This window comes from Trichosurus vulpecula, chromosome 1, assembly GCF_011100635.1.
Source record: "Trichosurus vulpecula isolate mTriVul1 chromosome 1, mTriVul1.pri, whole genome shotgun sequence".
Lineage (NCBI taxonomy): Eukaryota > Metazoa > Chordata > Mammalia > Diprotodontia > Phalangeridae > Trichosurus > Trichosurus vulpecula.
The window spans coordinates 547,248,313-547,274,736 of NC_050573.1; the positions used below are offsets into that span (position 1 = coordinate 547,248,313).

The window sequence follows — 26,424 nt, forward strand, 5'->3', positions numbered from 1 at the left end:
GTCCAATAATTTTTAAATTATCTCTCCTGGATCTATTCTCCAGGTCAGTGGTTTTACCAATGAGATATTTGACATTGTCTTCCATTTTTTCATTCCTTTGGTTCTGTTTTATAATATCTTGATTTCTCATCAAGTCACTAGCTTCCACTTGCTCCAATCTCATTTTTAAGGTAGTATTTTCTTCAGTGGTCTTTTGGACCTCCTTTTCCATTTGGCTAATTCTGCCTGTCAAGGCATTCTTCTCCTCATTGGCTTTTTGGAGCTCTTTTGCCATTTGACTTAGTCTATTTTTTAAAGTGTTGTTTTCTTCAATATTTTTTTCAGTATTTTTTTGGGTCTCCTTTAGCAAGTCATTGACTTGTTTTTCATGGTTTTCTTGCATCATTCTCATTTCTCATCCCAGTTTTTCCTCTACTTCTCTAACTTGCTTTTCCAACTCCTTTTTGAGCTCTTCTGTGGCCTGAGACAAGTTCATGTTTTTTCTTGGAAGCTTTTGGTGTAGGCTCTTGCACTTTGTTGACTTCTTCAGGCCATATGTTTTGGTCTTCTTTGTCACCAAAAAGAGATTCCAAAGTCTGAGTCTGAATCTGAGTCCATTTTCACTGCCTGGCCATGTTCCCAGCCAACTTACTTGACTCTTGAGTTTTTCGTCCGGGTATGACTGCTTGTAGAGCAAAGAGTACTTTGTTCTAAGCTTGAGGGTATGCGCCCTTGATTTCAGAGCTATTTCTATACAGCCAGCTCTGCCACACCAGCACTCCTCCTTCCTCAAGAACTACCAACCCAGAGCTGAGCAAATCTTCGGCAGGCTCTTCACTCCCGCTCTGATCCGCCACTTAATTCCTCCCATCATGTGGGCCTGGGGCCGGAAGTAACTGCAGCTGTAGTTCTGTAGCTGCACCTCCCCCGCTGCCCCTGGGGCGGTGGCCTAACCGCAAACTCTGTCCCCCACAGCTTTTCCCACTAACCTTCTCTGTTGTTTTTGGTGTTTGTGGGTTGAGAAGTCTGGTAACTGCCACAGCTCACTGATTCAGAGTGCTAGGGGCTGTTCTGCCCAGCTCCTGGTCTGGCTGGTCCTGCTGCCTCCCACGCTGAGCTCCGCTCCCCTCCACTCCCTGCGCGATAGACCTCATCCAGTGACCATCCAGGCTGTCCTGGGCTGGATCCCTGCTTCCATCTGCTATTTTGTGGGTTCTGCAGTTCTAGAATTTGTTCAGAGCCATTTCTTATAGGTTTTTGGAGGGACGTGGTGGGGAGCTCACGCAAGTCCCTGCTTTCCAGCCACCATCAGTTCATACAAGTCTTGCTAGATTTTCCTTGAAAAGTTCCTTTCAGTCATCTCTTATGGTGCAATAAAATTAGGTTATTTCATATACCAAAACTTGTTCAGCCATTCCCCAATTGCTGTGAACCTCCTTAGCTTCTAGGCCTTTGATAAATCAAAAGAATTCTCAAGAAGAGATTTTAATTGATATTCTAAGCAAACTGAAAGTTGGGACATTGTTTTTAAAATTGAAGACAAATTGTGGTGACTTTGGTTGTAATCTTTTTCCTTTCTGATACAACTGAAATAATTATGTTGTTATATTGTTTGTTACACTGTTAATAAATAATATAGTTAGCTACTTTGATATTTAGTTAAACCTAGGAGATTAGGTTTGAGATATCTATGTAAATGTATACACACATATGTAGCAAGTGAGAGATGTAAGTAAATGCTTATGTGAAAATAGAGGTTTCCATTTTTATTAAATAAAAACTATTTAGTAAACTTTGGTGGTTGCTGAGACCTAATTTCTTAGGGAGATGTGGAAATATCAGAACATAGTTCCTTGATTGCTTTAGAACTGGGAATGAGAACAAATCAGAAAATGCCCTAGTATTTTGGTAGAAAGCAGATGATGGTGGTCAGTTCTAAAACATATCTATACTGTGTTTACTGTCTTATTTGTGTTTATTTCTTGGGCTTCTCTCAATCCTTAGTATTTATTCATCATATCAAGTTTTTTTCTCTTTGCTGCTAATTCTAGGCTTACTTCCTCGATTGAGACTGTACCTGGCCAGTCTCTCCTCACCCCCCCCACCCCCGCTGCTGCCCCTTGGATAGTATAGGATGGGCACAGAACCTTTTTCCTTCTGAACCTTCTGTAGTCTAGATGTTGCTGCAGCTTCCTGACACAAAGATGCATAGAAGATCTGGGAGCAGTCTCTGCCCTCTGCCACAGTCTCTGGCTTTTGCCTCTTTCTCCTATTGGCCCCATGCTGACTCTTACCTTTGCCCTGTTAGTCACTTCCTTCTGCAGTCATTATCTGGAAGTAGGCTCTAGAGATTGCACAGGGCCCAGGTGTCGTGGAGGGACTCAAGTCATGAGCCCTGTCTACCCCAACTCTGTGTACAGTGAATTACTGGGAGCTGGCTCCTTCCTCCATTGTGACTCTTACAGGCCAGGATCCTGCCTGCTTAAGTCTGCAGTGAATAAAGCTGGCTTCTCCGAGAACACTGATGAATGCTGTTCGCTTACAACCTCTGACTGTTTGGACTTAAAATTATTAAATTATTATTATTATTATTTTAGTTGAGGGTTATCTATTCTTAGGACTTTCATTCCCATTTTCTATGTCTTGTGCACAGGAGTGTATCAACTGGCCACTAACTTTCTGGTTGAAACCAAGCCAAGGAAATATTTTCTCCATCTTGTTGACCAAGTTCTTTGCTCCTCTGGCTACAGCTAGATCATCCTATTTTCTGATCCTCAGAGAGTTCTGGAAGCACTTTGGAACTTTCTTTATTCTGTCTCTCTATGATATTCACAGCCAGATTTTGAGCCTGTTTCTCAAATGTATGATACAATTCACATTCATTGAGGTTTTTTTTTCCTTTACTGTAGTAATCAAGAGCCCTAGATTATTTCTGAGCTCCAGACCCACACTTTCAATTGGCTATTGAATATATCTTTCTGGATGTCCTGTTGGTGCTTTAAACTCACTTTAAAAACATTACTACGTGTCATCCAAAGTGTCCTTACCCTTCTGAGTCCCCTGGTTGCTGGTAAGAGAATCACTGTTCTCTTAGGCATTCTGCCTCAGATTCCTTCCCCTGTTCCTTTCTGTATCCAATCATTTCCCAAAACCTTTTGATTCTGTCTCGAATAGCTCTGCCACCCCTCATATATTAATAATGATAATAATAACAAAAATAAATGCTCACATTTTTGTGGTTCCTACTGTGTGCCAGGCACCGTAGTCAGCACTTTACAAATATGAACTCTTTTGATCCTCACAACAACCCTGCAAGATAGCTGCTATTATGATCCTCATTTTACTGATAAGGAAACTGAGACAAACAGGTTAAGTGACTTGCTCAGGGTCACATGACTAAGTAAATGTCTGAGGATGGATTTGAAATCAGGTCTTTCTGATTGCAGGCTGATGCTCTCTCTATCCGCTGAGTCACCTAGCTGCCTTCACTAGTCCACTTCTATATATAAATAAATGAAACATGACCTCACCCACTTCTTATCTGACCATATCATTTATTGACAGCATACAAATCAGTGATCAAATATACACTAATTCAAAAGCTTATTAGAAAGCATGTTTTTGTTCGGTGGTGGTGGTGGTGGCAGCAGCGGCGGTGTTTTTGCTTCCCAACTACCTTTGGTTACTGATTTTGGCCTGGTTCTAGTAAAGGAAGCCGAGCATAGAACCACAACCCAAGAAATAGGCTCTATCCAGTCTCTAGAATGACCCATCATGACCCAAGGCAGTTGAAGGTTATTCTGTTTTTATTATGAAGACCTTTCTGCAAAGGCACCAATCTAGGCACCTGTGAGTATACCAATTTTGGTTGATCTAGATGTGGATAAAATTAGGAGATGGAGAATCCCTTTGGTATAAAATAGTAAATTTATGAACTCAGTCATTCTAGCTGTCCTGTTCCCTCTCCTTCCCTCTGGCATCAAACATGTTGCCTGTGTGAAGGCAGCCTACAACATTCTGAAGTCTGGCCCAAAGCAGATTAAAATAGAATGTGGCAATATTTAATGAAATAAATGAAAATGCGATAAATGTAGATGACACCACATTTTGAGACCAAGTCAATCTGCAGGCCTGCAGGGATCCTTACATTCAGTGGCCCCTGTTTATATTTGAATTTGGTACCATTGATCTCTACTAACCTGCATCATATTCTCTTTTTTTATCTGACAACTAGATGATGCAGCACATCAAAGTCAGGAGGATCTGAGTTCAAATTCTGAATCAGGAATGAGAGAAATGATTATTTCTCTCTTTTATTAATTTCTAATTATTGAATCAAAGCCAAGGTTTTTTGCCTTTTCTACTTCCTCATCCAGAAATCAACCAATGTGGGAAATCTTTCTCAAAGACAGCCAGGCTGATCTAAGGGGTAGATTCCTGCTCATTGTATTTACTCTGACAAGTCTGGGAAAATGTGGATTCTCCCTTTTGTTGGACAGGTGACATGGAAATTGAGAAGTCTCTGACCATATTTTGGGTGTTCAGTCAGTACTCCCAAGACCCTCATTATAATATTTTCTCATTAATTGTTGACCAATCAGAGTTGATTGCCACCCTCAGGAATACCCACTCTTCCAAAAGTACAGAAACTGGGAGCCCACAGCCATGAGGGTGTGTTGGTAAGCAAAATGGGCACTTAGCACTTAGTTCAACTAAGTGCCCTTGAAGAGTTTGGCTTTTGTTCCCTTTGAGCAATTCAGTGTATTTGATTGAGCCTTACTAGGTGCTAAGCCCCAGGCCCAAACCCCTATTAGGTATAAAACCTATGTGGGTGTGGATTGGTAACTAAGGTGGTGCCCAAGGTGGGGCTAACTAAGGGGAGGTGCTAACTCAAGAGCCAATCATAGCAGCCTAAGTTCTGGTCATTCAGATGACATTTGATGACGTCTGAAACCCTATAAGAAGAGAAGACAGAGCCATTTGCATAGGGCTTTCACTCTTGGTGGCCTTTGGAGACTCCCAGGCAGCTGTAGCTAAGAAGCCCTCCAGCTTGTAAACCAAGGTAGGGCTAACTCAGGGGAAGGCCTAGTTTACGCATGACTTTGAATGACATGGCTGGGACAGCAGAGGCTTTTAGATCATGTGGGTTTAAGTCACCTCTTTGTGACGATTCTAGGTCACATGGGTGTGTATGTGTGACTCACCCCTGACCCTGAAAAAGATATAAAACCAGGGGTTGGCTTTCTCTTCTTTGGAGCTCTTTACCACAGCCATGGTGGCACGCGTGACTCTGGGCCAGCCCATGTCATGAGCTCCCAGGCTGAGCCTAGGTGTTGGTAACTAGGAATCTGTATTTGGTCTGTCGATGTTTGTAATTTGTTTAGGGCTCTCACTCTTGGTGGCGTTTGGAGAGTGCGGGCAGCTGTAGCCAAGAGCCCTCCAGCTTGTAACCCGGATGCTGGGACTTTGTTAAACTCTGGTAACTATGTATTGGGCTTTGAATCAGACAAGGTCTGTCTATGTTTGTACTTTGTTTGTATTTTGCTCTGAAGTTCAGGGTGCTGGTTTTTTTCCCCTAAACTAAGTGAATGATATTTGTGTGCTGAATTAAAGTAAGCTTGTCAACCCCTTAACATTGCTTTCCTTACTAAAGCAGATCAAAAGAACCTGTGCTTTTGCAGTGTGTTGGCAGCTTTCTGGGTGCTGGTTGTTGGTGGATCTTACACCCCCACAGAAGCTTCTAGCTGGATTGTTGAAACAGAGGGCTCTTTGGTATTTGAGAGTCCCGCTTCCCTATTTTATTAATAACATACTAGTCTTATTAATAAAATGATTAATAAATTATGTCTCATAAATAAATTGTGTCTCAATTGTTTTAAATGTCATAGGTACTTACTAGTTATATGACCCTGGGCAAGTTGCTTAACCTCTGTTAGCCTCAGTTTCCTCATCTGTAAAATTGGAGTTGTAATGGTACTTAATTCAGTGTTGTCATGCGGATCACATGGAAGAACATGTTTTCACTGTATAAATTGTTCTCCTAGTTTTTCTTACTAAGTTCTCAATCATCTCATAGAGTTCTTCCAGTTTCATCTAAAACTGTCCACTTCTAATAGCACAACAATATTTTATTACATTTATATATCACAATTTGTTCAGTCATTCCCCTTTAGTTTCTTATAGAAGGATATTCCCTTAATTTCTAATTTTGGGCTACCATGAAAAGAGCTGCTATAAATATTTTTGTACATATAATTCCTTTTTTCTTCTTTCTTTAGGCTGTTGGCCTAGTGGTAATATAATGCCCCTGTCACCTTTTTTAGGGCAGTTTCAGAGTTATCTCTCCTTCTTTGCAGTAACCTATAATTTTGGAATACGTACATAGATGTGCACAGGTAGATTTTGTCCTGTCTATTTGTTGTTGGTCAGTCATTTTCAGTCATGTCTGACTCTTTCTGACTTCATTTGGGATTTTTTTTTTTTTTTTAGCAAAGATACAGGAGTGGCTTGCCATTTCCTTCTACAGCTCATTTTCTAGATGAAGAAACTAAGGCAGACAGGGTTAAGTGACTTGCCCAGGGTCACACAGCTAGTAAGTGTCTGAGGCCAGATTTGAACTCAGGAATATGAGTCTTCCTGACTCCAGGCTTGGCACTCTCTTACAGGGTATGCTATTGTTTATAATGTCCGAGCAATCATCCCCTTTTACTGATAGATATTTTCTGTACAAAAACAAAATCTCTAGAACATTAAGTTTTCTATCTGTGTTAACTCCATGAGATTTGAAGTGAGACTACATGATTGTAGGTTTTGAACAATGCAAAACTTTTCTCTTAAAATGATCACATTTCAAAGGGACTAGCAGGAATTTAGGTAGGCGATAAGACTTTTCCACTTTCCTTATTCTAAAGCAGATATGCTTAATCCTATAGCTAAGATCTTGAGATGATGATGGAGAGTGCTAGGAAAGTTTTGGTCCTATATCCATGTTTCTCACATTGAGTCTAACTTTCTCCTGATAGAAAACAGTTTATGGTCCATAGAGTTCCAGCTCCCCCAGGACCAGTTATGTAACTTGAAAATCAATAGTAGGGCTAAGCAAATGGCTAAGCCTTGTAAATTATTTTGTGAACTATCATCTCACTACTTTATCTTGGTTTCAATAGTTCAGTAGCTCATAATACTTCTTGACTAGTCTATGAAGAGGGACCTTTAGAAGAACCTAATCTTACCCACTCAGCTCCTGGCATCCCAAGAGAGAAACTATCTCAGTTTGGCAGCTTTTGAAAAAATCACATTAACGCCCGCTTAGGGGCAGCTAGGGTCTTACTCACCTCCTGGTTCTCAGCTGATGGATTCTTTCCTGGACTCTCCTGAGCCTCGGTCTTTGAGATTCTCTTTCATTCTAGGTCTTTTCTTCCCCATTTCCCTCTTTTGCCCCACCCCTTTCTTCTTGAAAAAGAAAATTAGCAAGTTTTCACTAGAAACATAAATCATAATCACTACCACATATTATCTTGTTGATCAAATGAGATAATATATGCAGAAGCACTTTGAAAAACATAAAGCGTTATACAAAATGAGAGGGTGGTGGTGTTTTTCACCTAGATGTTGAAATTAGTCAGAACTTGTGGTTAATGTCAACATAAACTGAAGTTTCGGTTTTGAGTGGTGATGTATTTACTCTAAGAATAGAAATACTAGCTTATGGTAAGCCAATATATCTATTTTGTTAAACGCCTTACTCATGTGAGGTGAACTAATTTTTCAGATGCTGGCTTGCTATTAAAATTATTTTTATTATTATGAACTTGACAAACAACAACAAGCATAATTATTACCCTATGCAAAGATAAATTTGCATATGAAACTATAATCTCTATTACTTATGGCTTATTTTCTTTAAAAATAATTTATAGCAAGTAATTCCAAAACTGTCCTGCTTGTATGTGCCTCTGAATTTGCTCTTACTTTCTTCCGTGCAATTTTTAAGTGCTTTTCGACACTTTTTTTTATTCTATTCTTTCTTTGGCACCACTGTAATTCCCCTTCTCCACCCAGCCCCCAAGTCTTCCCTTGTAACAAACAAGCAAAACAAATGCATACATTGTCCATGTCCAAAAGTATATGGCTCATTCTGTGCCTCTAGTCTGTTCCCTCTCTTGTCAGTCAGTCAAACATTTATTAAGTACCTACTGTGTGCTAGGTTCTGCACTAAGCACTGGGGATACAAAAAGAGGCTCAATAAGTGAGAAAGCAGCGTCCATCATTGGTCATCTGGAGTCTTGGTTAGCTATTGCATTGCTCAGAGAGCTTAAGTCTTTCACAGTTTTCTTTACAATGTAATATTCATTGTATAAATTGTCTTCCTTGTTCTGCTTCATGCCTTCATGCAGGTCTCCCCAGTTTCTCTGAATCCATACTTTTCATCATTTTCATAGCATAATTATACTTCATTGCATTCATTTGGCATAATTTGTTAAGCCATTCCCCAATTGATAGTCAAAAACCATTTCTAGTCAAAAACTGTTTTGAGTCAAAGTTTTACCTCGGACATACTGGTTTTTTGGCCTTGGGAGTGGGGTCTAAACCAGATTAAAATGTAATTAGGAACATTTAATAAAATAAGGAAAGATACAATAAAACCTAGATGACAATTACATTTTAAAACAAAATCAATTTGCTGCCTGCAGGTATTAGTGTAATAGCTTCCACTTCCCATCCCCCTCTGCCCCTCCATTTGACTTTGATGCCACTGGTCTAGGCAACTGTTAGACTCTTAAGTTACAGAGGAGGTGCTGACCTACAATGGTAGAGGGAGTTTCTTCATCTTACACCAGCACTGAAATCACAGGTCTAGTACCTCTCCCTATGAGGGGAAACATCTGGCAAATTGGAGCATGTGGTAGCTTCAGCTACTGCAAATGGTTTGTAACCAACAGTGATCTTTTTTGTGTACAAGTTTGTGTGCTCTGACCAAGGCCTAGTCCTTGATAGGGCTGCCCTAGAAGGGGCTCCTGTACCACATCATGTCCCTAGAGAAAAGAGGGTGCCTTGTTGATTGCTCAAGTGGATCTACTCAACCTGTCCATACAGTTAAGATGTTTGAAAATTGCTATCCTGTATAACGTTACTGAAAGGCAATGTAGTATAATGGATAGAGAGCTGGCTTCAGTTTCAGGAAGTCTTGCCTTTGACCAGCTGTTTGAACCCCAGATGAGTCCCTAAACCTCTGAGTACTTTAGGCAGCTTGATTCAGTAGTAAGTGGTTGGAGTGCATTAATGGAAGGAATTTTTTCATCCCAGAATTCCCTATACCAATGGAATCACAAGGCTTGTCCCTGGTCCCTCCTACTATGTTTACAGTTCTCCTAATATTAAATAAAAATTTGGGGAAAATTTTTTAAGTATTATGTGCAAGACTCTGAGGGAGATTCAGAGATAAGTAAAATACACCATCCTTTTAAGGGGAAGTTGAAAAAGGGAAGTTAAAGAAGTAAACTTGTAGCACATGTATCAGGTTACTATGGAACCACTAGCTTTCTCAGTTAGAGTGCGGGGCTGTTTTTGACCATCAGAGTTACGAAAATGCAGTTCAAGTCTCTATCCAGTATAAATGATGCAGCCAACCAAGCAGGAGCTAGAAATCAAATAGCCAAGTATGTAGTTGAAAGACTAGCCAGAAGAATAACAGAGAAAAACAAAGCAAAAGAATCATTTTCACCATTCCAGCATCCTACCATGCTTACTCTGAGCTTTGGCATCCTGCTGTGCCTTGTTGTTTCTGGGCTGTGCCTTTGGCAGCTACCTTGCCTGGGTCCTGAATCTCCCCTTACCACTACAGCTTCAGTTGATTTCTGCAGACATCATCTATTGAAGCTGCATTCTCTCCCATTGTTCTCTGCTTCCAAAGCTGCCATTTTTCTGTCCAGCCGCTGCAGCATTGGGTTGTTCCTGGGGTGAGGGTGGGGGTGGGGGTGGGGGTGAGGGGAGGAAGAGATTGTTCATTTTGGAGACTGTCGACCAGAGAGATAGCTAGATACAAAAAGAAATTATTAAACACTTACTATGGGCCAGGCACTGTGCTGGTTCTAGGCATACAAATAAAGTCTGTCTCAAAAGTTTTAGTTTCAGACTTTTGGAACACCTTGGATAAGCAATCGAAACAGACTCCATCCTCAAAGAATTTATATTCTATTGGGGGGAAGAGCTGGAAGAGAGGAAGGTACAGAGCATGGTTGGAAATATACAGGAAGTCTTGTGGAGGGTTAGAAGAGAGCAAAATAAGGTCAAAGTTAGTCTGTCAAAGCCCAAATGCATTCTAGGGGCAGAGTCCAGTTTTTTGGTGGGGAATAAGTGGAATTGATGACCGGAGTCAAGTTTAGGAGAGACACCTGGTTTAGAGTTATTGCCTAAGCCAATATGTGTTAGAACTGATCGATATAGATTCAGTTCTTTTATTGGAAAGGCCTTGCCACACCTCGCTGACACTCAGATTATTCAGATAACTATTAAGATACTGCCTTTTTTTTTTTCTTTTTGACCCCTTTCTTTCCGAGTTGTTTTTCTTTACAATGTTGTTGTAATTGTATAAATTGTTCTCCTGGTCCTGCTCACTTCACTCTGCATTGACTCCTATTTCTCAGGATTCTCTGATGTTGTCTCTTTCTTCATCTTTTACAACATAATAACACTCCATTCCATACATATTTTGGTGATAAGTGATTCAGGATGATAGAGGGGTCCTTCTGTTGGAACAGGTGGTATGGAAAGGGATCTATTTTTGTGCATGTAGAGAGTTCCTTGGCAAGAAAGAACAACCTCATCATGTGAGACAGAGGTGAAGAGAGTGACAGAGGCAGAAGGCATCTGGGTGAGATGAAATGAGGAGGAAGGGAAAAGAGAAAGATCTCCATAAATGACCTAAATTTTCTCAAAAGAGAGGCAGGGTTCTCATCCGAGAGGTTGCAGGCAGGGACAGGGACAGCAGGGAATTCTGAGGAGGGATGAGAAGATTTGGAAAAGTTACTGGGATAAGTGAGATAGTGACTCAATTAGGGGATGTGTGAAAGGATTGCCTTGCAGCAGTGAGAGCTCAGTTGAGATTATGTAACATAGAGTTAGCACGATTTTGAGATTTTCCCCAGCATCATTCAGCAACATGTGAATAGAAGCAAAGGCACCAGATGTTGGGAGTTCAGTCTGGGGCTGAGGCTTGACAGGGCAAGATCAGTGATAGGATAAGGGAGTAAGGGACTCAAGAGAAGAGGACAGTAGAGTTTAACTGGCTCACCAACAGGTCTGATGGGGAAGGTAGAAGAATGTAGCCACTGCAGAGGTGATGGTCTGGGAGAGAACTAAGGAGGTCAAAAGATTGGAGGTTTGGGTGAAGATGAAGAACAGAATTTGAGGCTACAAATCTAAGGGAGAGGTGGCATGATAAAACATTGGGGTCAGGTAAGGCAGTTTTAGAGTTTGTGAACATGGAAGTGGTGCATTTGTGGATTAAGGGTATCATGATCTCTGTGTGTAGCTGAGGTAGGGTGGACAAGTAGGTCATAAGAAATGACTAACTTGAGGAACTAGAAGATTGGAGTGTCAGTGTGTATACTGAAGTCTCCTAGTATGAGGGTGGGAGTTAGAGATGAGAGAAAAACTGAACCAGGTACTGAACTCATTGAGGAAGGAAGGGGGAGTATCCTGAATGCTAGTTTAAAAAAAACAACCCAAAACCTGCCAGAATATTAATTGGGTGGTAGATAGGAATTGAGTGAATAAGAGAAGTTGCTGAGTGAACTTGGAAATGACAATGAGGAGTAAAGAGTATTCCCACTCTTCCCAGCTTGACCAGTGAGTCAAAGGGAATGAGTGAAAATGCAGCTAGAGCTGGAACAAGAGACCAGGTCTTAGTGAGAGCCAGAAGATGAAAGAAGTGGGAAAGGAAAAGATTAAAGATGAAAAGAACTTTATTATCTATTGAGCAAGCTGTATCAGCAAGGCAGTAATCACAGCATAGATGATAACTGTCAAAATGCCTATGTGGTTCTATATCGCAAACTATAAGAGACTCTCCACATAGACGGTAGAAGAAGTAAGCCATTTATTCAGACACCAGAGGACTAGATCCCATAACCACTATGCCCAGTCCATCACAGCAGCAAAGAATTGGATACCCAATACCACAGTAGAGAACCTCTCCATCCCCAAACCATCCTCCCCGTGCTGGGCCTTGTCACCAAGAAGAAAACTTACAGCACAGCTGTTACAGGTCTGCTCTTTCCCTCAGCTCTAACTCTTGTAACTGCTCTCTTAGCATTTCCTGTGACACAACTTCCTTTTCCTCTCAGCAAGCTCCTCCTACCACATGTGACTCAGGCTTCCTGGTCACATGGGCCTGTTAATGGTGGGAAAGATCTTCAAATCTAAATTGCTATTACAGAAGCATTCTGGAGAACACAGTTGTAAAGGACAGATAGCTTTAGAGTGGGACATTGGACGGGGTTGGGTGTTGGGTTGAGGGGGATGGGAATGAGGAAGCAGGCAGTTGGAGATAGATAATAGGGTTTGAGTAATGACAGCAAGGGGTTCAGAATCACTGGGATGGGGAGAGTAGTATCTTAATCATCTCTTTAACATTATTTCAAATTACTTTTCATAATGATTGGACCAATTCAGTTATATTGACAGTGTATTAGCATGACTCTACAACTTCTTAAACATTGATTTTTCCTACATTTTGCCATCTTCTTTAGTCAGTTCTTTTGAGTACAGTTTATTCACTCCATCCCTCACTACTCCCAAATCTCTTCTCCCTTATGGAATGACTGTTGGTTTTATATGTTTGTGTTAATTCCCTAAATAGCTTAGATTTTAGACTCAATCAGAGATATTTGACGCTAAGGTTTTTCCCCCCAGTTGATAGCAGCACTTTTTATCCTATTTATGTTTATTTTGTTTTTGTTTTCCAATTTTATGTAATAGAAATTATCTATTTTATCTTTTGCAATTGGCTCTGTTCCTTATTTAAGAATTCTTCCCCACAGCCATAGTTATAAAAAGTACTTTATCTGATTCTCTTTTAATATTTTTATGGTATGATCTCATTACTCCTTGTTACTGATCAGATTTTGCCCATGTAACAAAATGGAGAACACAAATGGTATATATCTAAATACTATGTAAGTTATGGGTTTTTGAGTGGAGAGTCACTGAAGAATATCAAATCCAGTACAACTTAGTCATTTGACCTAAATCATCAAACAAGAGAATGTGTCCAGACACTGTAAGTTAGTGATCATGGTGAACCCAAGTTTATTTTTAGGGTTAGTTATAAAGTAGCACCTGCCATTCATACTTCATAATTCACTGAGTACTAAGGATGTTCAGAGTAAATGATTAAATCAATTTGTCCTCTAATCACAAGATCATTCCTGCTATTTAATTAAGATCTCCTTAACCATGAAAAATATTTATTTCCCAAAGTTCTTGAATATTATATCATAATTGCTTACTAGAACAAAAAATAAGTAGTGGATAAATAGGCAATGTTTTCAAATAAAAATTTGTTCACTGAAAAAGGCAAGAAAGACAGTAGTAGGTTTTAAATTGTATACAAACAAATTCTGTGAATATTATGAAGTTAAACATTGAGGTTTGGAAAGAAGCAAATAGTAAATAATTTAGTAGGATAGACAATGCATTTTTTTTTAAAGTTTTTATATGATGTCATTCACACTGGTGAGACAAGGTTCTTATTTAAAAATAAGTGGTATAAGAATCTCTCCCTCAGAAAAAGGAAGCTGGTCTAATTTGAAGCATTTTTATAGTAGAGGTTGGTGATCTCTAAAAAACTATAGTTACTTAATATAAGTAGGGACAAGTAAAAGATTTCTCTGTGTTTCAGAAATGCTGCTTTAAAAGATTTGATAGAAAAGATTAAATCTTTGGAGACATTGACATTCTGTGGTTATTTATACATTTCCCTTATTCATCCTAAAGTTCTTTACCAACAGAGGTAATTGAAAATTGGTAGGCTGGAATGGTATATGGCATTTTAATTGCCTACTTATTTAAGCCAGATACAAGTAATTGTTCCAAATCATTTAGAAGCTTGTTCTGTGTTATATCAGTGATGCTGTGTCTACCAGGGTTTTGGAGCCATTAAACTTCATTATAGTAGTTTGTATGTAAATTTTCTGGAATAGTTCCCCCTCACCCCCATGTACCTCCAAAGTGGCTACATAGATTGCATTCAGAAACAATGGTGGGATCATGGCTTTAGGGTTCATTCTGCCCTAGAGCTAATTCCACAATGAATGAATATATTAATGAATAAGCTGTTTATTAAGCACTGCCTATATGCCAATGACTGTGCCAAGAAGGCCTGTAAATGCAGATGGAAAAATTTAGATTGTCCCTGATCTCTTGATATATGTATACATATTTTTAAAGTTCATCTTTAGATGGAAAGGGCCTGGAGGGCCCAAGGTTCAGATAGAAAGGTCACAGGACAGTTAGGTTAAGTCAGTGGGCCAGATGATTCTTCTCAAGGCCTACAAGGCATAGAGGCAGAGGAGACGATAGTGCCTGATGGTCCTTTGCTTCACCAGAAGGAATAGAATCATTGACTCCTACCTTACTCAAGTTATATGAACAGTGAAGCAGCTTGGATAGGTCCTAGGTAGCCTTTGCTGGGGGAGAGCAGAAAGGGGGAAGGTAACCTGATGGTCATGGTCTTCCTAACCGCTCTATTGGTGCCCCCCCCACACACATGGTCCACTTGATCAAGCCAGCCAGTTGCGTACCATTATTGTTTCTCTCCCCAAGTGGCCCAGCATGATCTGCCTCCATCCTATCTAATTGTACATTACTCCTCTTCGCACACCCTATATTCTGGCCAGACCAGATTCCCCATAGTTGGCATTCTCTCTCCCATATCTATGTCATTGTATATACCTTTTACCCATTCTTACACTTGTCTCACTTCCCCCTCTTAAAATCCCTAGCTTTGGGGCAGCTAGGTGGTGCAGTGGACAGAACGCTGGCCCTGGAGTCAGGAGGACCTGAGTTCAAATCCAGTCTCAGACATTTGAGTTCAAATCCAGCCTCAGACACTTGACACTTACTAGCTGTGTGACCCTGGGCAAATCAACCCTTGATTCCCTCTCCCTGCCCCCCAAAAAAGAAAATCCCTAGCTTCCTTCAAGGGTCAGCTCAAAGGATACCTCCTTACAGGAGGCTTTTCCTGATTCTTCTCGTTTATTAGGGACCTCATCTACCTCATCGTATTTCTTTGCATACATTTTGTATTAACTTATCCATGTATCTCTTGTGTCTAGTCACTCCCTCACCATCCTGTACACCAGTAGAATGAAAGTGCCATGAGGACAGAGGTTAATTGTGCCTTTGTCTTTGATTGCTAAGAGCCAACAGTTCCTGACACAGCCCCAGCTCAACTTCATTAGAATGTAAGTTCTTTGAAGGCAGCATTGTTTTTGTTTCCAAAGCACCTAGTACATAATAGACACATAATGTGTGTGTGTGTGTGTGTGTGTGTGTGTGTGCATGTGTATGTGTCTCACATCCTTATAAATCTGTCCAAGTCAAATTCAGATTATTGGGTTCCCAGCAATGATGGGTAAAAATCAATATACAGGGCAGCTAGGTGGCACAGTGAGTAGAGCACTGGCCCTGGAGTCAGGAGGACCTGAGTTCAAATCTGGCCTCAGACACTTGACACACTTACTAGCTGTGTGGCCTTGGGCAAGTCACTTAACCCCAATTGCCCTGCCATCCGGCTCCAAAAAAAAATATATGTATAGTCAGCTACAGCTTATAAGTTTGCTAGGGCTGCACTTTGATTTGAATAATTTTTGGTACCACAGAAATCTACCAACATTATGCCGTACCTTCCATTTCTTACATAGCCAAAGGGCTCAATTCAAAAGTTATCTAAAACTAGTTACCTTCAGATTTCTGTTCTCATGATAAATTATTTTTAAAATTTATTTAATATTTTTAGTTTTCAGCCTTGATTTTCATAAGAGTTTGAATCACAAATTTTCTCCCCATTTCTACCCTCCCCCCCACTCCAAGATGGCATATATTCTGGTTTTCCCATTCCCCAGTCAGCCCTCCCTTCTGTCACCCCACTCCCCCCATACCCTTTTCCCTTACTTTCTTGTAGAGCAAGATAAATTCCTATGCCCCATTGCCTGTATATCTTATTTCCTAGTTGCATGCAAAACCTTTTTTTTTTTTGAACATCTGTTTTTAAAACTTTGAGTTCCAAATTCTCTCCCCTCTTCCCTCCCCACGCACCGTCCCTAAGAAGGCAAGCAATTCAACATAGGCTACATGCGTATCATTATGTAAAACCCTTCCACAATACTCATGTCGTGAAAGACTAACTATATTTTGCTCCTTCCTATCCTGTCCCCCTTTATTCAGTTTTTCTCCCTTGACCCTGTGCCTTTTCGAAAGTGTTTTTGATTACCTCCTCCCCATCTGTCCTCCCTTCTATCATCCCCCATATTTTATCTCCTTCCTCCTTCTTTCCTGTGGGGTAAGATGCCCAATTGAGTGTGTATGGTATTCCCTCCTCAGGTCAAATCCAGTGAGAACAAAATTCACTCATTCCTCCTCACATGCCCCCTCTTCCCTTCCTACAGAACTGCTTTTTCTTGCCACTTTTATGTGAGATAATTTACCCCATTCTATCTCTCCCTTTCTCCCTGTCTCAATATATTACTCGCTAATCCCTTAATTCAGCTACCCTAGTACTGAGGTCTCATGAATTATACACATCATCTTTCCATGTAGGAATGTAAACAAAACAGTTCAACTTTAGTAAGTCCCTTGTGTTTTCTCTTTCTTGTTTACCTTTTCATGCTTCTCTTGATTCTTATGTTTGAAAGTCAGATTTTTTATTCAGCTCTGGTCTTTTCACTGAGAAAGCTTGAAAGTCCTCTATTTTGGCTTGGAACATGATACTCAGTTTTGCTGGGTAGGTGATTCTTGGTTTTAATCCTAGATGCATTGACCTCCAGAATATTATATTCCAAGCCCATTGATCCCTTAATGTAGAAGCTGCTAGACCTTATGTTATCCTGATTGTATTTCCAAAATACTCTAATTGTTTCTTTTTGGCTGCTTGCAGTATTTTCTCCTTGATCTGGGAGCTCTGGAATTTGGACAATATTCCTAGGAGTTTTCTTTTTGGGATCTTTTTCAGGAAGCGATTGGTAGATTCTTTCCATTTCTGTTTTACCCTCTGGTTCTAGAATATCAGGGCAGTTCTCCTTGATAATTTCTTGAAAGATGATATCTAAGGTCTTTTTTTGATCATGGCCTTCAGGTAGTCCAGTAATTTTTAAATGATCTCTCCTGGATCTATTTTCCAGGTCAGTGGTTTTTCCAGTGAGATATTTCACATTGTCTTCCATTTTTTCATTCCTTTGGTTCTGTTTTATAATATCTTGATTTCTCATAAAGTCACATGCTTCCACTTGCTCCAGTCTAATTTTTTTTTATTTTTTTTTCCAATCTAATTTTTAAGGTAGTATTTTCTTCAGTGGTCTTTTGGACCTCCTTTTTCATTTGGCTAATTCTGCCTTTCAAGGCATTCTTCTCCTCATTGGCTTTTTAGAGCTCTTTTGCCATTTGAGTTAGTCTATTTTTTAAGGTGTTATTTTCTTCAGTATTTTTTTGGGTCTCCTTTAGCAAGTTGTTGACTTGTTTTTCATGGTTTTCTCACATCACTTTCATTTCTCTTCCCAATTTTTCTTCTACTTCTCTAACTTGCTTTTCCAAATCCTTTTTGAGCTCTTCCATGGCCTGAGACCAGTTCATGTTTTTCTTGGAGGCTTTTGATGTAGGCTCTTTGACTTTGTTGACTTCTTCAGGCCGTATGTTTTGGTCTTCTTTGTCACCAAAGAAAGATTCCAAAGTCTGAGTCTGAATCTGAGTCCATTTTCACTGCCTGGCCATGTTCCCAGCCAACTTACTTGACCCTTGAGTTTTTCAGCAGGGCATTACTGCTTGTAGAGCATAGAGTACTTTGTCCCAAGCTTGAGGGGCTGTGCTGTTGTTTTCAGAGCTATTTCTACACAGCCAGTTCTGCCACTCCAGCACTACTCCTCCCCCAAGAACCCACAACCCGGACTGGACTGAGATCTGAGCAGGCTCTGCACTCCTGCTCTGATCCACCACTTAATTCCTCTCACCAGGTGGGCCTGGGACTGGAAGCAACTGCAGCTGTAGTTCTGTAGCTGCACCACCTCCGCTGCCCCCCACCCCCCGGGGGTGGTGGCCGAACCAAGAACTCCTTTCACTCTGGCCCCGTGACTTTTCCCACTACCCTTCTCTGTTGTCTTTGGTGTTTGTGGGTTGAGAAGTTTGGTAACTGCCACAGCTCACTGATTCAGGGTGCTAAGGCCTGTTTCGCCCGGCTCCCAGTCTGGTTGGTCCAGGCATGGCTTATGCTCGGCTCTGCTCTGCTGCATTCCCAGCTCCATGGGATAGACCTTACCTCGCGACCATCCAGGCTGTCCTGGGCTGGAGCCCTGCTTCCCTCTGCTATTTCGTGGGCTCTGCGGTTCTAGAATTTGTTCAGAGCCATTTTTTATAGGTGTTTGGAGGGACCTGGCGGGGAGCTCACAGAAGTCCCTGCTTTTCCAGCTGCCATCTTGGCTATGCCCCCTCCTCATGACAAATCTTATTCTTGTAGTGTTTCCATTGAAAGAGAAAATGTCATTTGTCAAGCCACTGCTGCTTTTGGACTGATGACAAAGCCTATTTTGGAAGAACGGACTTTAAGTATTTTTTAAAGTGTGATTCTATGATGTGTATCATTTTGTTATAAACATGGAGAAGTTATTCTGGTTTTAACCAGCACACGTGGTTAGTCAGAAGCTGGCAGGGCAACTCTGTACTTGCTCCATGGGGTACAAGCCCTATCATATATATACTAGGATTCTTGATACTCAGGTTGTATTTTTTTTTAATGTTTTAGCATTTTTTAAATTAATTTATTCTTAGTTTTCAACATTCACTTCCAAAATATTTTAAGTTCCAAATTTTCTTCCTCTCCCTCCCCTCCCCCTGCACCAAGACAATGAACAATCTGTTATGTAGGCTTTATATATACATTCATATTAAACCTATTTTCACACTAGTCATGTTGTATAGAAGAACCAGAACCAATAGGAGGAACCACGAATACTCACTTTTTAAAAATATTCACAATGGTACCCACCACCCCACTCAATCATATTTTCTTTTATTTAGCCCTGCAGATGGGGCTTAATGGTTATAGACGCCAGGACAGAAGTGGGAAAGGGGTAAGATTTTATACATACGTACGTACAGATATATATATATATATATATGATTAAAAAGCCTCCTATTGCAATATAAATAAGCAGGTAGAGAGAAGAGTATAGTTATGGGAACCTTAAATTGGACATTTCTGTAATTAAAATCTCAGTACTCTAAGAGCTGTTTAGTTTTTTCTTCTCTGGAGCATTTTTATCATTTCAAATTATAATATACCAGGGTAATTTATTCTTATTCTTTCCTGGGAAAAGCTCATAAAGAACAGACTGAAAATGAATGCTTTCTTGAGTTCTTCTTGAGTTCAAATCTGGCCTAAGATACTTATCTAGCTTTGTGACCTTGGACAAATCATTTAACCCTATTTGCCTCAGTTTCCTCATCTGTAAAATATAATAGAGAAGGAAATGGCAAACCACTCTAGTATCTTTGCCAAGAAAACCCCAGATGGAGTCATGAAGAGTTTGGACATGACTGAAACAACTGAACAACAAACAAAAGCAAAAATGTACTGGTTCCTACAGATGAAGTTCTAGGTTAAACTCTGACACTGACTGGCTGTGTGAACCTGGGCAGTGTATTTCAGTGTATCTGCCTGAGTTTCAATTCCTCTTTCAATAAAATGAATGGATTGGACTAAATGATCTCTAAGACCTTTTTCAGTTTTAATGTTTGGTGATTTTATGAACTTGGCATAGTATTGAAAACAAAGTTTTCCAAGCTGTGGTACAGCCCCCACCTCCCCAGGGGGAGATCTTCATTGCATGGAGCAATGCCAGACTCTTGTATATTTTCAAGTACAATTTCTGCATAAATACATCCTTTTAAAAAATGTTCATATCAATCAACAAAAGTGAGACTAACAGGCAATTTCTTTCCAACTAATAGTGCAAACACAACTATTTTTTAATACAGTGTTCACAAATGAGGTTAAATGTGAGTCTCTTTCCTGTGTTATTTCAAGGTGCTGCAGAGGCTTGTCCATTGTCACAGGCAGTGGAAGTAGGCTTGTGATGTAGCTGAGTTGTATTCTTAAGTTGCTTGCTGAATTTCAATGTGAAGTGTATAAATGTGAAGTGAAATGATATGTAATTTCTTAACATCATTTTAGTCAATACGATAAAACAAGCTGGTTTTTCCCCCATGAACTTTTTTTTTAATGGAAAAACTGAAGAATAGTAATTCATAATCATTTGAAATTTTCAGCTATTAAATTAAATTGTCAATTTTTATAGTCCCTTAAAAATGAAATATCCCTTCAATATAAATACAGATTATACAAATAAATACATAATATTTAAGAGAAAGTCTGTGTTCAGTACATTTATTGACTGACTGGAGTAGATGAAAATAACACAAGAAAAGATAGCTTTGGGGGGAGAGAGGGAGTTTAGTGGGATTGGAGAGGGACTGCACCTGTGACTTAGATAAGCTGCCCCACCGAGGAAACTTCTGTCATTGCAAACCTACCCCATAACCTAGTGTCTTAAGAGAATAACTTTTAAGAAAGACAGTGTAAGAAGCAGTAATACTGAAACCCAAAGTATAAAAAATAAAGAAACCTCAAATTAAGAAAATATCCACTGTGTTTATCATTGGGATTCACAAGTGCTGTTGGAAAGACCACTGTTTGCCCTGTACAAATGTGCTAGCAGCTGCAGATTGAATGAAACCTAACAAATGGAAACGTCTTGAAAGTGGACATGCAGAATTTGTTGGCAAGACAAGGGAATTTTTCCAGAGAAAACTAGATGCTTTTAACAAGCAAAAACAGACTTAAAAAAAATTTTTGTGGCATTAAAGAGATTGCTTGCGTTATATAAGTTTGCTTACAGAATTGCTAAGTGTAAAAACCTTCCTTCAAGTGTTAGTGCTACCTACAACTACTGATGTGGTTGAAATGATGCTTGGCAAATTGTGTGTGTATGTAAAGCAGCTTAAAATAGTTCCACTTAAATATGTTTAACATGATTGCACATTTATTAACCCATATCGGATTGCTTGCTGTCTTGGGAAGGGGAGAAGGAGAAAAATTTTGAGCTCAATCTTATAAAAAATGAATGTTGAAAACAAACTTTACATGTAATTGGAAAAAAAAATACTATTTACATAACAATAAATAAAATAATATGATAGGAAGAAAAACTTTGCCCATATGTTTGAAGAGCTTTGTGATCAATTGATTGAGAAACTAAAATCTTATTCTGCATGGCAAGTGTGTGAAGGAACAGATGTAGAACGAAAGATTCTCATTTGACTACATTTATACGGTATGTTGCTGAAAGTGAGATTAGTGAAGATTTACTTTGCAAACCTAATAATGACAATGCCACATTAAGAAAAATTTTCAAAAAAAAAAAACCTGTGGTTTGAATTGACAGATACATAAGATGAATGTATCCTAAAGAGGAATGCAGCATTAGTGTGTCAGTTGCTAAATGCCAAAGAATCAACTTCTAGGAAAAGAAGATGAGACCAGGGATCCAGGCCCTCCTGGGTCCTGAAAACAGTGAGAATGACCTCATAATTACTTAGATCTCAATCATTTGATACAAGAATACAACCATCAAGATAAAATCAGAGAGACAGAACTGTTTTCTGTTTTGACTATAAAATAGATGTGACCACAAATATGTGAAGTGCACTCAGGAAGAGAATTTTCATTTGGTTTGAAGGAAGCCAACACCCAAGGAGCCAATATTAAGAACAAACAATAGTTTGAAGCCCAAGTTTGTTATGAAGAATTAAAATTCAAGAAGGAAAGCAACCCCATCTTCTTTCTCTGTCTTTTCTAGCTTCTCTCCAGTCCTTACTGGAAAAAATACAGCTGTTTTTACAACATTCCATTTGGCTTCTTTAGATAAATAATAGTTATCTAGAGTCTCTGTGTGAGAGCCTAGTGAAACAGATGTTACAGTTATAATGTGGGAGAATGGGGGTGGGGGGGGAGCAGCACCAGGCAATTTGATCACATTGCCTGCTTCATAGACAGTCACTTGTATCAAGAACATAGAGAGTTACTTGTATCAAGAAACAATAATGAGGAGCTACATAAAATTTTTCAAGTCATTATCAAGAATTACTTTATTCTAAGAGGTCCATTAAAAGGAAGGCTCTTTGTGAAATCTTGTCATGAGAGTGGGGTGTAGGATACTTTTATGTTACTGCCAAACACTTTAGCTTTCTTGTGTTGACATAGTTCAAAGGGTTTTTTGAGGCTAAAAGCAGAAATTGTCATTTTTCTTAGTAATAATAAAAGTGAAGCAAATTACTTTTATAACAAAAATATCTTACCAAAGTTTAGGAATTTGGATAATTTTGGAAAACTGAGTGCTCTAAATAAGTTTAATTCTAAGTCTTTAAAATCATCCTCTGATATAGTAAAAATAAAATGATTGCACATATGAAAACATTTTGTTTCCTAATTTTAAGAAATGCTTTCCTGGAAATAAAATAGAAAGAAGCAATAACTTGCTTATTAATCTCATGATTAGCCTATAGAAGGAATTTTAACAATTTTGAAGAGCTAAATATGAATGGAAAAGGAATCCAAATGCCAGGGACTAATATGATGCATTTGAGGTTACTCTGTTTGAACAAGAACAAACTATAAGACTAGATTTTTTGTATATTGCGATGAAACAAGCAATTTAACCTGAAATTTTCATGTTTTGGCTATAGGTGAATAAAAACCCAAGTGATACACATTTTACTACTGATTCCAACATCTTATCTGTGTAAAATGGGGGTTTTTTTGCAATAAAGATAAAATACCAGTTTTGATTAATTATTGAAAAAGAATTACCAAAGCAGTCTCATCAATGATACCATGTTTGGAGAAAATTTGTGGCCCCAATCCAGCCTACTCATTACTGTAGTAATGATATTGTTAGACTTATTATATTTTAAGTAGGAAAATTTTATTAATTTTATGACTAAGTGCCATATTTTTCTATTTTTGTGAGCTACAAAAATGTGATGAACTCTTAATTTTATTTGAATAAATATGAGATAGGAAAAATATTTGTGCTAAATTATTTTCTGGAAACTGGAAAAGGCAGAAAAAAATTTTTTTTGTGGAAAGTGGTGGTATTGCTACGTAACTTAAGCTAATGTTTCAGGACTGGTTTGTCAAGATTCCCATCCTTAGTCAGCTATACAAAAATGTAAAAAACTACTTAAAAATGTTTGTAGGATCTAATTATTTACATCTGATGTTTCTTTCTCCTCTCTACCTATTTTGTCCTCCAACCTCTTGTAACCTGGATGATTTCCATGTCTACTATTCTACTACAATTACCTTTTTTTCAGTTCATAGACTTCGAAGTGGGAAGGATCTTAGATCTTAACTAATCCAGCCCCTCTCCTTTTACAGATGAGTAAATTGAGCCCCAAAGAGGTTACTAGCCCAGGATCACACAGGTAGTAAACATTCCCTTCCAACTTCAAATGTATAATCTTGTGATATCTGTTTCACATAAGTCCTTTGTTGGATTCCTTAACTTTGACCCAGATTGCAACTGACAGTTTCATGTATATTATATATGAAATGTTTGACTCTAGGATATCTACTCATCATCATATTGGCCTCTACAAACAGATCTCTCTACTCTCTATTCTTCTGTTCTAGGAGAGAGAGCCAGAACGACCTCTGACACATAACTAACTAGTCACTTAACCTCTCAGCATTCCAGGCCATTGGTCTTCATTGTGGGAACTGTGGCCTGACCCCAAGGGCTATCAGCCTGTCAAGAGGGGAGGAAGATGGGTGGCCTCCCACAGTCCCATGGATAGCCAGTCATGGGGCTTTTCCCCAAAACAACTATACCTACCTTTATCATCTAGCCCCTTCCCCTTTTTCCCTACCACCCACTCTCTCCCCTTCATATACTTTTTAAGCTCCTGACAGCCTCTATTCTGATCCAGGCATTGGCTCCCAAAGGCAGCTGTAACCTAAACCAGACCCAGACACTGGAAGCAACAGCTGCTAGGTGCTGTTGGGAAAGTTCCCTTCTTTTCCCTCCCACCCCCCCAACTCAGCATATCTATTCCGGTCCTCCAAATTACCACATGGCTAGAGTGGGCACCCCTTGGAGGTGGGCTCTGCGCTCCAGGGTAGTGACTGGTAAGAACTTTACTTTTCTCCTTGTCATTTTAAATTGGACAGGATGAATCCAGCATGATGAACAGATGTGGATGGGTTGTTACCTGTGGAAGGTCTTCTTCCATTATATTTCCTCTCAGGCCTACCCCTTTTCCAGACTTCCCTATTACTTTTTGGGTACTTTTATAATTGAAATCACCAGAGTTCACTACTCTCCTTCACCCTACATATCCACTAAGTTGCTATGTCATGTCATCTCTACCTCTACTTTTGGGATGCTGGAAAGAGTAGTGACTCAGAAGTCAGAGGACCTGGATTCAAATCCTCTCTCTCTTGTCTCTTCCCTGTGGATTCCATGGGGTAAGTCACTTAACTCACTACTCAGGTGCCAAAGTGATTTCTCTAAAGATCTGACCATATTCCTTCCCTACTCAGAAAATTCTAGTGGCTTCTCATAGATGCCTGGATCAAATATTATTTCACCTTTAACTCAGTCTTTTCTATTTTAAGTTTTATAAGGTACATAATTATTAGTACAGTAGTAGATATGTATAATTTGTAAAATGGAGAGCTAAGTAAATATTGGGAATGTGTTCAATTATTTTTTTAACTGATGGGGTTTGCGGTCCAAACAATTTGGACATTGCTGCTCTAGTAAGGCCATATGATGTAGAGGAGGTGCCGGCCTGCACTGATAGGAGTTTCCTCATAGACAGCTCTCTATACCAATGAAATCATAGGTCTCGTCTCTTTCCCCCTTTTTAAGGCACCATAGACTGGCCTGTAAGGCCCTTTTTCAGCTCTTAGATGATCTGATTCTCTGCTTCTGCTGAGTTCAAGTAATGACTTTTTCGTTTAAATATTCCTGTGACCATAAGCCGGTAGGCTTACTTTTAGAGTTATTTCTGTTTTCAAACAATGTACTTAGATGCAGAGGTAGGAGCATAAAAAAGGAGAATTAAGAAAGCCTTTTCGAAGCAGAGGTGATGGAGACTGAACGCAGAGCAGGAAGTTCACCAATGCTACTGATGCAGGCACTGTCACATTGTGCTGGGTAGGTCCGGCCCTTTCCCTTTCCCTTTCCCCTCCAACTGTTAACTTCTGCAAGTGGCCTTTCCCAAACCCTTTTAATTCTAGTGCCTTCCCTCTGTTAATTTTTTTCCTGTACATACCTTGTTTGTAAATAGTTGTTTGTATATTTTCTTCTCCATTAGAATGTAAGCCCTTGAGGGCAGGGACTGTTTTTGCCTTTCCTGTATCCCCAGTGCTTAATTTAGTGCCTGCTTAGTAAATGCTTCTTGAAATCGCTTTTCAGTTCTGATGGGTATGAAACATAGGTCCGAAAGTTGCGTTGCTTTTTCTTCACCGTAATTTATTACTTTTAGACTATTTCACAAGCACTTTTCCTCCTGGCGCCGTTATTGAGGGGGTAGCTGCCCCGCCCAGTGCTAAGTTTATTAGGCGGGGGCGGCGGGGGGGCGGGGGGAGCTTGAATATTTTAAGTGAGAAGGTTTTCCGGGCAATAAGAGGTGGATCTCTTGAACGGTTAGCTCGATTGGAAATTCTCTCCCTTGTCATCTCCACCTCCAGGGCTTGGGGTCAGGAAGAACTGAGTTCAAATTCAGCCACAAATACTTCCTAGCTGTGTGATCGGGGATACCGCCCGGGGCCGTCAATGAGGATCAAATGAGAGAATAATTGTGCAACGCTTAGCACTGTACGTAGTAGGCGCTATATAAATGTTAGCTATTATCATTATTAAATGTCTCAGCTACAATACCACCGTAAGAAGCTTTTGCCAAAGCGACTTAATCTTTGTGCCTTCCCTCGGAGAAGGAATATACGAAGGGTGTCCCAAAAGTCTTAGTGCAGTTGTGATCGTATTGCCCGCTTTGGGGACTTCCTGCACGTCTTGTTTGTACTGAGTTGTGTTGCCATGCCGTCTCCCCCTTAGGACTGGGGGCTCCTTAGGAGCAGGGACTGTCTCTGGCTTTTCTTTGTCATCACCA

At 39.7% G+C, this 26,424-nt stretch overlaps 1 protein-coding gene across 3 annotated transcripts in view; it reads left to right on the forward strand.

The window, feature by feature from the left end:
* The window catches only part of RNF38 (ring finger protein 38), a 223,746-nt gene that overhangs the window by 118,612 nt on the left and 78,710 nt on the right, over nucleotides 1-26,424 (forward strand). The window lies entirely within an intron of this gene.